The sequence below is a fragment of the Malus domestica genome, chromosome 16 (genome assembly GCF_042453785.1).
Source record: "Malus domestica chromosome 16, GDT2T_hap1".
Taxonomy (NCBI): Eukaryota; Viridiplantae; Streptophyta; class Magnoliopsida; order Rosales; family Rosaceae; genus Malus; species Malus domestica.
Genome location: NC_091676.1, coordinates 26,567,038 through 26,583,702, shown reverse-complemented (window position 1 = coordinate 26,583,702; position 16,665 = coordinate 26,567,038). Strand labels below are relative to the sequence as shown.

Genomic DNA, 16,665 nt, shown 5'->3' with positions numbered 1-16,665 from the left:
TGGGTCATTTTACTTGTTTACTTTAAAGAGTGTTACACGACACGACCTGTTAACATATCGGGTATGACACAAATGCCAGGTCTAATTTTGGGCATGTTTTGGAGCTCTGAAGGTCTAAAAATGAATGCCAGGTTTAATGAGTCCTACATGTTTATATTTGACCTGAACATCACATAAGGGTTGTATGTTAGATATACGTTTTCGCTTGAACATCACAAGGAAAATATGCATTAGGAAAACCTAACCTTCAAAGCATGTATATGGAAATTTATAAGTAATTGGTAAAATTGCATAGAATTGTTAGTGATGATGGCGGAACCCTAGTGCTTAAATTGATTTTCAAAACGTTTTCTTTAGTTTTTCTTACTTTGCCAGTTATTTAGTTGTTTTTATTTAAAATTCGTTTTTATTATTAAATCCCAGAATCAACATTTTCGAAACTTTGTTTCAAATAATTAGCTAAGGATTAGTTTAAATACAAATTATTCATTCAATCCCTGCAGAGAAGTCATAGCACTTATCCAACTATCTCGCTCATCACTAGCTATAGCTTTTCGATAAGTAGTCGGATCTCCTTGACTAATGTTAAGAGCATAATTAACTTCGTCTTGGTCAAACCCAAATCTGTCAGGTTTCTTCTTGTTTTGCTTAGGTTTGTCTAGTGCTATGCATCTCTGGAATGCAGGTGGATTGTTGGATGGAGTTCGAACCCTTTGGGATGTCTGGCGGATTGGAGTGCCTTCAATCTGCCATGTTTCTTGCTCCACCTGATTCCTAATTGGTCTTCTTCTTCCTCAAAACCATCAGATTCAGCCTCTTGCTTGATTTGCTCCACCTGAGCTTATTAATGGAATCTTTGTTGCTTTAATTTCAGCATCGTCCGTCTTCTCCCTACTGCTCTCGACTTTATTAAGGGGCATGGTTGTCTCATCAAAGATAACATCTCGATTGACAACCTTTTTCCAGTTGTTGAAATCCCAAAGCTTGAAACCCTTAACTCCTTTCTCAAAACCTAAGAATATGCAATGTGTAGACTTTGGTTTGAGCTTGGACCTTTCATCACTTGGAATATGTGCATAAGCATTACAGCCGAACACCCTGAGCCTGGAATAGTCCACCGGCTTCTCAGACCATACCTCTTCCGCACTCTTAAAATCGAGAACTGTAGATGGTGACCTGTTAATCAAATAACTTGCATGATTAACAGCCTCTGCCCAAAAAACTATCAGGCAACTGCCCAAAAACTATCAGGCAATCCTGCATGAAATCGCATGCTCCTTTCTCTCTCTCTCCATGAGAGTTCAGTTTATCCTCTCAGCAGCTCCATTTTGTTGGGGATTCTTCTTTACTGTGAAGTGCCTTATGATGCCTTCCTACTTGCAATAATCGGTAAACTCATTACTTATATATTCACCTCCATTATCACTTCTCAGGTACTTGATCTTTCTTCTAGTTTGATTATTGGCTTCTGTTTTCCATTCCTTGAACTTTGCAAAAACCTTGGATTTCTGCTTCATGAAATAAACCCAAACCTCCCTAGAAAAATCATCCATGAAAGTAACAAAATATCTGGCTCTAGCATTTGATTTAGTTGGTGCAAGGCCCCAAACATCTGAGTGAATATAGCTAAGTTGCTCCTTGCTTCAGTTATCTGCACTGCTACTTACGAATGATACCTTTCTTTGCTTTCTGAGAACACAGTATTCACAAAAGTCCAGTTTGCAAGATGACACGTCTTCCAATAGACCTTGCTTGTGTAATTCTTGCAACCCTTTCTGGCTTATGTGCTCGAGCCTATGATGCCAGAGTTCAGTCTTGTCTTCTACACTCTGATTTACAGAAACAGTTGCTCCCCCGACTATAGTGGTCCCAATTAACTTATACAACTTATTGGGTTGTAGGTCACCCCACATTACCACTAGCGATCCTTTGGTTACCCTGAGTCTTCCTTTTTTAGACTTGTACTCATAACCAGCCTCATCTAAATTACCCAAGGAAATCAAATTCTTTCTTAGTTTAGGGACATACCTGATGTTCCCCAAAGCTCGTATCATCCCATCGAACATTCTGATTCGAACAATGTCGATTTCTCTTACAAGACATGAAGAATCATCCCCCATTAAGACTTCCCCGATGCTGACTTCTTTGTAAGTATCGAACCATTCCCTTACACCACATATATGAAAAGTGCATCTAGTATCCAAAATCCAATTGGTGAAAGCCTTGGAGCCTAATGTTATTGAAAGAAGCTCCCCGTCACTCTTATGCTCGGTGACTGCACTAGTTGAACCTGAGCTTCCTTCCATCTTGGCTTTCTTCTCTTTCCAAATCTTGGAGTTCCTCTTCCAATGATCGGCTAAACCACATTCGAAGCAACCTTCCTTCTTCTCATTTTTCTTCTTGGATTTTGACCTACCTCTATTGCCGATTTTCTGTTTCTTTGTCTTTTCCCGCCCCCTCTCCTTGCCTTTGGCATAAAGGCCTTGAGAGCTTTCAGTTATATCATCCAGTTTAGCATATGACTGAAGAGCTTGAATTACGTCTTCAAGCTTCATGGATGATCGGATCATATTTATATATATTTTTACTTCAAATTCACTCGTCTTTTCTTGGTTAGTTCTTTATATTTTTGAGCTATTTACGTTATTTTTGTGTTTATAGGATCTTTTATGCAAAGAAAATAAAAATAGCACAAATGAGTTTTAAATAATAAACAGAAAAGTGAAACACGGGTGGACCATTAGAAAAATAATGAAAGTGCACTGACAAAGGAATAAAGAGACTAAAAACAGAAAACAAAGGAAGTGAATGGCAGAAAATAAAGAGGATGGCCTGTCCGTTATCTTTCCTGCTTTCAAGTTCAGTTGGAAAAATTAAATAATGGGGACTTACTTTGACTCATCGATTTTCAGGATAAAGAAGCTAATTGACATCAAGGAAAAGAGGAGGTCAGAGAGGGCAGATAAGAGTAGGTGAGAGAGGTGGAAACAGACGGGAGAACACTGAGGTAGTGCGGAAAAAAGAATAAAAAGAAAGACAGCGTGTAGAAAAAGAGAGAGGTGAGAAAGGGAGTGAGAGACAGCAGGTCAGTGAGGGGAAGGCAGGTCAAAAAGGAAGGTCACGGACAGAAACAGAGGCAGCTTAGACACGGGGAGATATGAGAGACGAAGAGAAGGGCGCGGGCAGGGTTAGAAGGCAGGCGGGATAAGGGCGGAAAGAAAACAAGGGAGGGAAACAGACGGGCAGCTCGCAGAAGAAGAGGAGGACTGACGCGGAGACGCAGGGCGCGGGGAGAGAGGCAAACGCGGAAAGGAAAGAAGAAAAGGGAAGAGCAGGAGAGAGGACTGACGGAAAATAGATAAAATATAAAGAGGGCAGGCACGGCAGGAAGCAAAGCTTCACTTCCTTCTCTCTCGATTAAATCTTTCCAAACTTATATTTTATTTCTGTTTTAATAATGTGTAACTAAATTTATTTTGGCTAGAGGTTAATTCAAAGCCATGAATATATTTGTAATATGAATTGATTACCTTCAATTGTGATTTCTGAGTTGTGATTTAATTTGCTTAACTGCTTGATTGATAACTTATTTTTGTATGTCGATTAAGAATGCATACTTAATTTACATGCATGAATTTGATGCTAGAATATAAGTGAATTTCACCTAATCGTTATGAACTTATATTCACAAGTAGTGAAGATTGCTAGTCACAATCACGTTAAGTAAATTCTTGGCATAAGTTTCATGCAAATCATAGTAACGAGTATCTCGTCAATGCTTATGTTTTTCATAGAACTTAATGATTCTTGCTTGTATCTCTATTATGCAATTCATGTAGGGAACTTGTAGGGAATGTTTTGGGTTGTCGTATGCAATCATCCAACCCAATAACTTGTGGAAAAACTGAGGGTTAATTAGTGCAATTCACGGTTAATTTGGGGCGTTGAGATTTACAATTTATTGAAAGAACAACTGAAAATCAATTTAGGTTGCATATGTGTCATGTGTGGAGAAGAACCCTCTAGCTAGTCCGTCACCTATCCTTTCACCTTAATTTCATGCTTTTGTCAATTCTGTAATTTATTTAAGTTTAATTTACTTCTCGTCAAAACCAAACCCCCCCATTATTAAATTATATTATTTAGTTAGTTTTCATTGTTGTTAGTATTTTAATTCAATTTCCGTCCATTTCAGTTCCTAGTGTCTAAATTGATTGTTTCCATTATTTTGAGTCATTCTAAGTGTGTTTCGAGTTATTAGAGTTTTTAGCCTAGTTTTGTGTCCTTGAGTCTTGTTTAATATTTTTAAATTAATTTAGAATAGATTAGCAATCCCTCCTAATCCCCGGCCTAGAACGATACCCTACTTACATCTATACTACAACTGTCAAAAAGAGGGTTTAATTTGTGTGTCAAGTAATTCTCACATCAAATTTTGGCGCCGTTGCCGGGGATTAGCAACTTTGCTAATCCCTTGGTTCTTTTCTTTTTGTTTAGTTTGTTTTTGTTTTAGTTTCTGACTTAGTTTTGTTTTCCTTGTTTTGTGTTACTTTTGATATTTGATTTAGTTTTCTTTGATTTCAGTGTCTTGAGAAGTAAGACATGGATTTTGCTAACATTCAAGCTCAATTGGCTTCTCAATTGTCACAGATTGCCGGAAGGACTACAATGCAAAATGTCCCTACATGTGGTGTGCCTTATGGGCACGGATATCAAACTCATCAACATCCTCAATTCATTGTGAACGAAGATGCTTGGGGTTATCAAGGCTATGATCAACCAAGCAACAACATGTTTTCCAACGCTTACAATTCGGCTTGGAGAGATCATTCAAATTATATGTGGGGGGAACCTCAACAATTCCAACAAGATGGATATTGGCAGCAAGAGGAGGAGTTCTATTCAAAACCTATGCAATATGCCCAATCAAACTCAGATTCGTCAATAGATTACAATCAAATTTTTGATGAATTAAATTCTTTGGTGCAGGGCTCACAAAATCAAGCCAAGGAGGCTCAACAAGATGGATATTGGCAGCAATCTGAGGAGTTTTATTTAACGCCTATGCAGCCACCACCGCATACCCCACAACAATTCCAATCAAATTCAAGTATGTCCATGGATAGTGATCAAATTCTTCAAGTACTAACCTCTTTGACGCAGGACCAACAAAATCAAGACAAGAAGTTGGATAAATTGATGAGTCAAATGGGAGAGATTATGGAATTCATGGTACAAATTCAAGAGCAAAGTGAACTCTCCAGCTCAACTGTTGAAAATTCGAAGGAAGATTTTGAAATCCACGATGCTATCACTTTGGAAGGTGACATGAAGGGTGAAGCTGTCCCAGAACTATCCAAACACAGCCCGAACATGGATGAATTGCTGCTGCAAGCAGAAGAGGAGGAGGACGACCTGGGCAGTTTAGAAGAATTCTTGCTGCAAGCTCCTCAAATCCCTATGTCATCCAACTCAGGTGAGGAAGTTCTAAATCCACTTCATTCTAACATTATTCCACCAAATGTCCTTTTTCCTTGTAGGTTTTTGATTCCAAATATCAAAGAGAGTGAAAAAGACATTGTGGAAGCTCTTCCAAAGGTGCAAAGTGATATCCCAATTCTTGGTGCACCAAAACAAGTTCCCGATGGTATTGAAACGTTCAAAGAACCTTGCACACCAAGAAAAGGGATTCAAGAGAATGAAGTGGTTGAAGCATATCAAGAATACATCCAAGAGGTTGTGCATGAGACAATCAAGCCCAAAGCAGTTGAGTTTGATGACACGGGACAAGCCACAACCATCATAGTAAACCTGGCCAAGTTCAAAGTCCCGGAAATGTTAAAAAATGTGGTGTTTGTCATTGAGTTTGTGTCGGAAAAAGAAAGTAAGCCATCTTCTCCAATTTTAATTTTAATTTATACTAACATGTTTCTAATTTTGATGATTCAGGCACCCACTCTTGAATTTAAACCATTGCCGAATCATTTCAAGTATCACCTCCCATTAAAAGATAAATTCCATGCATTGGAGCCGAGGGGAGTTTAAAGGAAAGATTCGTCCGGCTAAAGACGTTAAATCAAGCGCTTCTTGGGAGGCAACCCAAGCATTCAACGAAGGGAGACTTTGGAATCGCTAACCAAATCAGATTTGCATTCTTACACCCTTATCTTTACTGCTTTCATTTTGTTTTGTTCAGTTAGTTGTGTTATTTGGTTGATTTCTGTGAGTTTGTGTTATTTAGTTTAAGTGTGGGGGCAGGTTAAACAAAGTCTTTTTACATTAATTTACATATTTAATAAAAAATAAAATAAAATAAAAAAAAAAAAAATAAATAAAAAAAAAAAAAAAAACACTTAAAAAAAAATACACTTAAAAAAAAAAACATAAAAGTAAAAATATTTTACAATGATGTGTAAACTAATAGCATTCATTGGTCAGGTGGTGCTTCAGTAGTCGGCGGAGCTTCAGCAGTCGGCGGGGCCACGGAAGGAGGAGGTATCGGAGGTTGATCAGTTGGAGCTTCACTACGCAGTGCCGCCCCAGAAGACGAAGGCAGATGCGGTTGGAACAAACCCACAAACCTTCGGTGATCAAGTAAAATCTGACCATCATTTTCCTGCAGCTGGTCAATTTTCCTCTTCATGTTTGTGGCATAACTGTGTGCAAGCTTATGCAATTGTTTATTTTCATGCTTGAGTCCTCTAATCTCCTCTTTGAGACTCTGTATTTCAGCCACCAACGATTCAACGTGACGGGTTCGAGCAAATAGGCGTTGGGCCATGTTGGACACAGAACCCGCACACTGCACGCTAAGAGCTAGAGACTCCTTAACCGCCAATTCATCAGACCGTTTAGTGAGCAGTCTGTTATCTCTGGGGGTGACAAGGTTCCGGGCCACCACCGCAGCTGTCATTTCATTTTTCATCACCGAATCCCCCACGGTAAGGGGACCGGTAGGGGATATGAAGGATGGGCGCCATATGTTGTCTGGTGAAGGCGGAGCTGCCTCTTCACCAATGTTCAAGTCAAAACGACGATCGGAAGGGCCAGACATTTTTCAGAATGGTAAAGAAAGAAGAGATCGGACAGATTAAGATTTTGGAAGTGCAAGAAGGGAGTGTTTACAGGAGAGAGCTCAAGTGTGTTGTGGAACAAAATTAACGCCTCTATAAAAAGAAGAAATCAAAGAGGCGCTCCTCAGAAATCGAAGAAGCGTCCTCTCGCAAATCGAAGAGTCGGGGCTCCTTTCTCAAAAGTCGGATTCTTTTCTCAAAAGAGGCGTTTCATTTCTTAAAGGCTGGGCTTGCTCAGAAACCACGAGCCGAACCCCGGATTTCAAAAGATCAATTTGTCCAGACGTGTTGTCACTCGTCACATGCAACTGGCAGCTTTGCGGAAATTACGGGCAGTTTTGTCAGAAAGCGCGTAATATGTACTATTCATCCATCCACCGGCTGCCGACAATGAGTGAGAGAATAGTTCCGGTTGTGAAGAAAAGTCCCATAAGTATCTACCTTCGCCTTCCCACAGCAAAGGCACACCCTTTCAACACTTCTTCATCTCCGAGAATGTATTCCCAAAGAAACCTTTCAAGTCACTCTGTATTTTTCATCCCTTGGGGTACCTCTGCAAACAACCCATCCAAAGCAAAAATATTTCATATCATGAAGGTTGAAAGCAAGAGTATCTCATATCATGCTTTCTCCCTGTCCTTTCTCCAGCCAGCTCTTGCTCTCGAGTACTCATCATCTTATGCTTTCTCTTTGTTTCTCACTTATAAGGGAAGTGAAGATGATACCTCGAAGCATGTGGAGACAACGTGCTGATTCATCCTCAACTAAGGACAAGGAGAAAGAGAGCAAGAGGTGGGCACTTGGAAAGATTGAAGAAAGAAACAGACCAACACCTCTCCCTCGTGCCTGCCCGTCGTGCAGAAGAAACAAGCAGAGAAGAATGCAGCTTGCACAATCATCCCAGCAGAAGGAGTCTGAGATGAAGAACTAGAGAAGCTGCCACATCTGCTTGGAGAACAAATAAGGAACTGCAACATCACCAAAGAGCAAAGCTTCGCCGTACAATATCATCAAATCATCACTTGCAAGTAAAAAGCTAAGTGTCACCCCGTTCATTGTCTTTTATCGTGATTTTCAATTTTTCGTTTGCAATTTTTTTTTACATTTTCTTGCGTTACTTAACTGAATTATTTCTTTTCTTTGCAGGAATTTTTGGTTATTTCCACCCTTGAAGTTGATTGCAGAATTTTAGCTTGGGGGGTCATCGCTTGGTTTTACTGCAAACTAGGGAAGTTTTCAGTCCAATTGCTTTATTTTGTTTCTTATTATTTATTTATTTTATTTTTATTTGCATTATAGTGTTTTCTGACATTGGGGACAATGTCCAGTTTAAGTTTGGGGGTAAAGAGTATAAAAATGACCAAATTGAAAATTTTTTTTTTTGTACCTTCAACTACGAACGAGTTTCATTTGTTTCCATGTTGTTGCTTTTTGTTTTCTTAATTAGTTTTGTTTTCTTTTTAAAAAAAAAAAAATTTAAAATTTAAAAAAAAAATATCCAAAAATATTGTCTTGTTTCCCTTATTGTTTTGAATTAGATTTTTGTTAGTTTCCCGACCCAATGATATAATTGGATCAAATTTGAACCATGATCATCAAGAACTTAGTTAACATGTGTTTTGTGAAATTCCTAATTCTCTTGTTAGTTTTGTACATGTTTGACCATCTTTGAAAAACCAAATGCACATAGCCTTGTTAATGTGAAACTAAAGTATGACTTAAAGCTTCATATGTGAATTTAGTGACCATATACATCCTATGTGAGTTTTTGAGCCGATTGAAAGTGTGTGCATTTTTCATACACTCCTATTCTTTCATGTGTGATGAACTTATGTGAGATACATCTCTAGAACTTGCGTAACGATCTTTCGAAATGTTTGTCATTGATTGCATGAATTTGGAAATGATAGAGGCATTAGGTTTACCACTATGGCCCAAATAACCATGTTTCCCAAAGAAAAATGATATCATTAGATTGCCAATTTGAGCCGTGTACGTTGAGCCTTTTATTTCTTATCACCAGATATGTCTACCCTTATACCTGAAACATTTTTCCTTACCCTTTCCAAGCGAGCAGTGCGAGATTGTCTTATGAGAAATGTTTGTGAAGTACTTTGAAGGTGTTTGGCAAAAGAATAAGTGTGGGGGTATTTCATGTTTGTATTTAAAAAAAAAAAAAAAAAAAAAAAAAAAAGAGAAAAAAAGAGAAAAGAAAAAGAAAGATTGTATACAAAGAAAATAAAAAGTTTTTCAAGTTTCAGTTAAGGGTGTGGTTGGAGGTGCTAGAAGAATCGCTGGAAAGATTGAGTTCTTATAAATCTAAACAAAAGAATTGCTTGCAATGTAGCTTGGAACTTGTGTTTTCCTATTCTTTCGTTTCAATAACCCTATCCCTAAGCCTCATTACATCCAATAAAAGTCCTCTTGATTTAAGTTTTGCAATTATGACTGTGGAGAAGTGATCTTTATGCAAGCTTATGGTAGAAATTTCACATTTGATTCTTTGAGCGAAACACATTTAAACTAAACACATGTATGATTGAGTGTATATCCCATGAGAAGGTTGCTAGTTTGCATATGATGATTTTAAAAATAAATAAATAAATTTTTTTTTTGAAATTGCATTAGCATGGCTATCTCACACACTACACTTCAAGGATGATTTAAAGATTACTGCTAATATTTGAATAAGGAAGATGAATTTGGATTAGCTTGCTTGGTGCTAGCTATGGTTCTTGTTGATTTGTGTTCTCAAATGAAATTCTATGAGGGTCACATAGGGGGAAGCTAATGTTTTTCTTGTTACTACTTGTTCTTGTTTTCTTTGTTTTGCTCGAGGACTAGCAAAAGCTAAGTATGGGGGTATTTGATCGGATCATATTTATATATATTTTTACTTCAAATTCACTCGTCTTTTCTTGGTTAGTTCTTTATATTTTTGAGCTATTTACGTTATTTTTGAGCTATTTACGTTATTTTTGTGTTTATAGGATCTTTTATGCAAAGAAAATAAAAATAGCACAAATGAGTTTTAAATAATAAACAGAAAAGTGAAACATGGGTGGACCATTAGAAAAATAATGAAAGTGCACTGACAGAGGAATAAAGAGACTAAAAACAGAAAACAAAGGAAGTGAATGGCAGAAAATAAAGAGGATGGCCTGTCCGTTATCTTTCCTGCTTTCAAGTTCAGTTGGAAAAATTAAATAATGGGGACTTACTTTGACTCATCGATTTTCAGGATAAAGAAGCTAATTGACATCAAGGAAAAGAGGAGGTCAGAGAGGGCAGATAAGAGTAGGTGAGAGAGGTGGAAACAGACGGGAGAACACTGAGGTAGTGCGGAAAAAAGAATAAAAAGAAAGACAGCGTGTAGAAAAAGAGAGAGGTGAGAAAGGGAGTGAGAGACAGCAGGTCAGTGAGGGGAAGGCAGGTCAAAAAGGAAGGTCACGGACAGAAATAGAGGCAGCTTAGACACGGGGAGATGTGAGAGACGAAGAGAAGGGCGCGGGCAGGGTTAGAAGGCAGGCGGGATAAGGGCGGAAAGAAAACAAGGGAGGGAAACAGACGGGCAGCTCGCAGAAGAAGAGGAGGACTGACGCGGAGACGCAGGGCGCGGGGAGAGAGGCAAACGCGGAAAGGAAAGAAGAAAAGGGAAGAGCAGGAGAGAGGACTGACGGAAAATAGATAAAATATAAAGAGGGCAGGCACGGCAGGAAGCAAAGCTTCACTTCCTTCTCTCTCGGTTAAATCTTTCCAAACTTATATTTTATTTCTGTTTTAATAATGTGTAACTAAATTTATTTTGGCTAGAGGTTAATTCAAAGCCATGAATATATTTGTAATATGAATTGATTACCTTCAGTTGTGATTTAATTTGCTTAACTGCTTGATTGATAACTTATTTTTGTATGTCGATTAAGAATGCATACTTAATTTACATGCATGAATTTGATGCTAGAATATAAGTGAATTTCACCTAATCGTTATGAACTTATATTCACAAGTAGTGAAGATTGCTAGTCACAATCACGTTAAGTAAATTCTTGGCATAAGTTTCATGCAAATCATAGTAACGAGTGTCTCGTCAATGCTTATGTTTTTCATAGAACTTAATGATTCTTGCTTGTATCTCTATTATGCAATTCATGTAGGGAACTTGTAGGGAATGTTTTGGGTTGTCGTATGCAATCATCCAACCCAATAACTTGTGGAAAAACTGAGGGTTAATTAGTGCAATTCACGGTTAATTTGGGGCGTTGAGATTTACAATTTATTGAAAGAACAACTGAAAATCAATTTAGGTTGCATATGTGTCATGTGTGGAGAAGAACCCTCTAGCTAGTCCGTCACCTATCCTTTCACCTTAATTTCATGCTTTTGTCAATTCTGTAATTTATTTAAGTTTAATTTACTTCTCGTCAAAACCAAACCCCCCCATTATTAAATTATATTATTTAGTTAGTTTTCATTGTTGTTAGTCTTTTAATTCAATTTCCGTCCATTTCAGTTCCTAGTGTCTAAATTGATTGTTTCCATTATTTTGAGTCATTCTAAGTGTGTTTCGAGTTATTAGAGTTTTTAGCCTAATTTTGTGTTCTTGAGTCTTGTTTAATATTTTTAAATTAATTTAGAATAGATTAGCAATCCCTCCTAATCCCCGGCCTAGAACGATACCCTACTTACATCTATACTACAACTGTCAAAAAGAGGGTTTAATTTGTGTGTCAAGTAATTCTCACATCAATGGACTCTTTTCCAAACATTAGAGTTGTTCGAAAGTGCTTGAAAGATGAAGATAGAGATCTCAGCAAGATGATAGCCATATCATCATCTTTGTAAGTTTCTTTGACCTTCTGAAGATTAGCTATGCAATTTTGGAACATGCATACATGATCTTCAATATCGCCTCCTTCTTCTAGTCGAAGCCTGAATAGTTCATCCTTTAGAAAAATTTTATTGGACACGGTTTTACCCTTATAAACATTCTTCAACTTTTCCCATGCTTCCTGGGCAGTCATATTTTCGGTGATGTGTGACCGAACTGATCTTATGAGATAGATCTCGATGGAGCTCTTGGCCTTCTTGAGAACCTTAGTCCATGTTGCCTCTATCATGTTTTCCGGCTTCTCACCATCGAGTGCATCATCCAAATCTTGTTGTATCAGTACGTTCTTCATCATCCTTTGCTAGTCCGTGAAGTCATCCTTGCCGTCAAAGGGCTTTAACGCAGGTCCTTAATCCGCATTCATCTTCCTTTTTGACATCGTAGAACAACTTGATCCTAGCTCTTGATACCAATTGTTGAAAAAACCCGCACACTAGACCTTGTTCTTTAATGTAACCAACGGCAATAGACCAAACTAGCAAATATTAGAAAACTTAGAAACACACAAGAATTATACTGGTTCGGTAGAACTTATGCCTACGTCTAGTTGTGATTTCTCTAGGCAGAGAAATCACCACTCCTTTGATTAATAATAGAGATTACAGAACCTTTGCAAACCCTAGAAAGAATCTCAAAACTCTTGGCTGTCTGGCTGTTTTCTTTTTCTCTTTTTGAAAAACAACCTTGCTGCACCCGATTTATAGACATAGGGTTGGCTTACATGTCCCAAGGCTGATTGAATTCCTATTTCTAAGTGGACTAAGAAATTACACTATCCAAATCCAAATAGCCTTCTAGAAATCCAAACCTAAATTAAATAAGGAAACTGAAATTGTTTCCTAATCCCTCCAAGACAAGAATCGGTATACCTCTAGGTTTCCTAAAACAATCCTAAACCAACTAGGACATATTTGACGAGCCAAAAACCTAACAAGTCCAACCTTGATAGGGGTCTTAATGCTTTATTGTCCAACAGGTTCTAGAATGTGTTTTTTGCTTGTGGGGATGATAGGACTGGTGGTCTTTTCCTTTGTTAGAATGATCTTAATATTAATATGAATATGCTTGCTCACAATTCTAGATTCATTCACTGTGAAGCTACATATAAACAAGCTAACATTAACTTCTTTTTTACTTTTGTGTATGCTTACCCTCAAAAGAATCTTTAACCTTAACTCTGAAATAATATTATCAATCTTAATCCTGCAAGAAACTCTAATCATCCTTGGATTATCTTGGGTGATTTTAATAATATTACTAATCTTGGTGAGAAAGTTGGAGGAGATAGGAGATCAATAATCATATGATACATTTTAACAATTTTTTGAGTGAAGGCAATTTAATTTCTATCCCTGCTTCTGATGTGCCTCTCACTTGGTGTAATGGTCACAAAGATAATACTATCATTTAAGAAAGACTTGATAAGACCATTGCTAATACTGAATGGTTAAATTTATTTCCTAATGCTTCCCTTCATAATTATCCTATCTTTGGTTCAGTCCATAGTCCAATCTTATTGGACTTTACAGTAGTGTTAATGTTGGTACGTTAAGAACTAATATGTTTAAGTTTGAAGCTATGTGGTTATCCCATCTGGAATTTAAAACAGTTGTGAGCAAAGCTTGGAGTGATAACATTTCTGGTAACCCTTGCGGTAAGGTTATGGGCTACTTAGAAAGATTCAAATTTCTCATTATGAAGTGGAATGGGAATATATTTGAAAAGAAAAAGGAGCTCATTAGTGAGTTAGATAGAATCCAACAGGATATTATGAGTATGCCTGATCCTAGTAATTTGATAAATAATGAAATTACAATTAAAAACCAATTAAATCAAGTTATGAGAAATTGGTGGTGGAAAGGTGAAGGAATGGAAGGTATCTTTGTTGAAGATTTCAAACTTAGATTCACTGCTTCCACCATTCTAGGCCTGGATAACTATGTGGATATCATTGAACCATGTATCAATGAAGAGCACAACTCTTTGCTTAATAAACCTATTTTGGAGGGAGATGTGCTTGAAGCTGTTAAAAGTATTGGGGCTCTAAAAGCTCCAGGACCTGATGGCATCCATGCATATTTTATCAAAATTGTTGGGACCTTGTGGGCCCTTCAGTTGCTAACATGATTAGAAACTTTTTCAACACAAGCTCTAGCCTAAGGTTAATAAACCACACAAATATTTCTCTTATCCCTAAAGTAGAAAACCCTGAATTGGTTTCTAATTTTAGATTGATTAGCATGTGTAATGTCACTTACAAGATTATAAATTAGCATGTGTAATGTCACTTACAAGATTATAACAAAGATTATGGTCAATATAATTAAACCTTTACTAATGAATTGCATTTCCAGGAATCAAGGTGCGTTTGCTCCTGGAAGATCTATATAGGACAACATTCTTATTGCACATGAATTTTTCTCCTCATTCAAGGGTAAGAAAGGTAAATGTGGAGCCATGGCTATAAAGCTTAATCTTAAAAAAGCATATGATTTTCTCAGTTGGGACTATATCAAACTAGTACTAATGAAATTCCACTAGTAGGAAAAACAACTTGCACGACAAAACATTATTCGTCACAAAAGAGGTACTTGCACGACCAAAAAATATTATCGTCGCACAAAAAAGGTAGGAAAGAAAAAAACCTTTGTGCGACAAAGGCTTCGTCTCGCAAGTTACTGTCAGTTTTGAGTCAAATCATTTAGTGCATGTGAATCGGAGGAATCAATACTATATTTAGTGCAGATGTTTGCATGACAAAGCCTTCGTCGCACAAAGGCCCTGACCTTCCTATAAATATGCGCTTATGCTCTCCTTGTTCTTCACAATTCTGTTTCTGCTGGGATGGATGATAAAAACCAGGATCAGAGCATGCCCGCTAACCTGTATGATATGAGGCAACATGTGGAGTTCGCGCATACGATAGGTGTAGCCATGTAGAATAATTGTCCTACTGTTGAGTGGCATTCTTGGAAATATGTGCTAGAGAATGTGAAGAAGGTGGTGACGGATCAATTATTAGTAAGTATACTAATGATGGATATATAATTAATTTTGTGAAATTTGTTGTTATATATTGAAATTAATTATTTGCATATATGTGTAATAGTGTAAGTATACTCTTGATGATAATACGAACGAAGAGTTGATAAAGTTGATGGAGGATGTGTTGAAGGCAGGTTACAAACGGTGGCGTTATGACGTGGAGCGGAATGGAGGACCATCGAAACAATAGTTTTAAATTTATTTTTTTGAGGACAATATTTAAATTTAAGGTGTTTTTTTATAGATTATGTATTTGGACTCAATTAGGCTTTAATTCTTGTTTGGTTTTTTAAATAATTGAATAGATTAATTCAATTTATTTAAGGTTTTAATTATGTTTATGTAAACTTCATAATTACATCGAATCACGTTTGTCGTGCAAAAAAGGCAGGAAAGGAATTTTTTTTTTTTTTTTTTTTACACGAAGAATACTTAGCGTGACGAGTAGGTAGTGGCATCAAATGTTTGCACGATGAAAATTACCACATTTTCATCGTGCAAAGTTACACTGAAACGGTCAAAATGCCTTCTAACCACTCCCATTTATTGCGCATTCATGACTCGTTTTGCACGACGGATAAAGACATTGCGCGATGAAGATGTTCATCGCGCAAAGTGTTCCGAGTCCTATATAAATATAATTTCAGAACCCTAATTTTCAAAGATTTTGTTTCAAAGGTATGGCTGATTCAGGCGAAGGCTCTCGCATAGGGAAAGTTGTATTGCGAGTAAAGAGGTATCAATGTAAGAAAGTGCCCTACTTTGAAGACAAAAGTGTGGCTGAGGCGTACGTCGAACTTATTTTTGATATTGGCGATTTGGTGCTGACGAAATGTTTTGCCAAGTTTGAGTCTTGGAAAAAGGTGCTTGAGGAGTTGAAGAAGTCCATGCTAAGGGAGTTATCGGTAAGTTTGTATTAAATAATATATAATTATTTTTGTTAAAATGTAGTATTTTTTAAATTACTAATTTATTGTTATTGGCATTAAAGTAGGTTCATTGGGATGTTGACAAAACCAATGTGAAGTAGCGGAAGTATCTGTATGAGCTTTTTAGGAAGCGTTTATGGCAGTGGAAGTTTGATGTGCTATGGGATGCGGAGTGAGGTGCTGCTGCCCTGGAGGAGGATGATTGAAGTTGAATTGTAATTTTTTTTATGAAATAAGATTTTTAGGACTTTATATTTGATTTTAATTAATAAAATTATGTTATGTGGATGACTATTAATATTTACATTAATTATAATATGTATTTGGGATAATAAATTAGTTTTGTTAATTAATTTGGTATTGTTTAATTAGGTTTGAGTTTTTTTTTATTTAGATTAAACTAAAATTTATGTTAGATAAAAAGAAAGTGGAAAAAAATTAAAAATATGCATTTTGTGTGACCAAACCGGTATTCCTTGTGTAACTTATTTACATCAATAAATTATAAAGTAAATGAAAAAACAAATGTACACTTGCGCGACGAATGATATGTATTTGCACAAAATCATTCGTTCGAAAGTTAACTTTATAATCTGGATTCATCAGTTGCAGATTCAGCCTCTGCACTACTCCCTTTCGTTTTATTTTTAAAAAAAATATAAAACTAATTAAATTATGTTGAAATTATGTTGTTATGTTTATATTGTGTTGTGAAATTTTATTTATATTA

General features: G+C 36.8%; 1 long non-coding RNA gene across 1 annotated transcript; it reads left to right on the top strand.

Moving 5' to 3' along the window:
* The first annotated feature begins 15,444 nt into the window (after positions 1-15,444).
* On the top strand, positions 15,445-16,223 carry LOC139192908 (uncharacterized). Its single transcript, XR_011577462.1, has 2 exons — positions 15,445-15,911; positions 16,001-16,223. It is a non-coding gene; the product is annotated as an uncharacterized lncRNA (long non-coding RNA).
* The last annotated feature ends 442 nt before the right edge of the window (positions 16,224-16,665 follow it).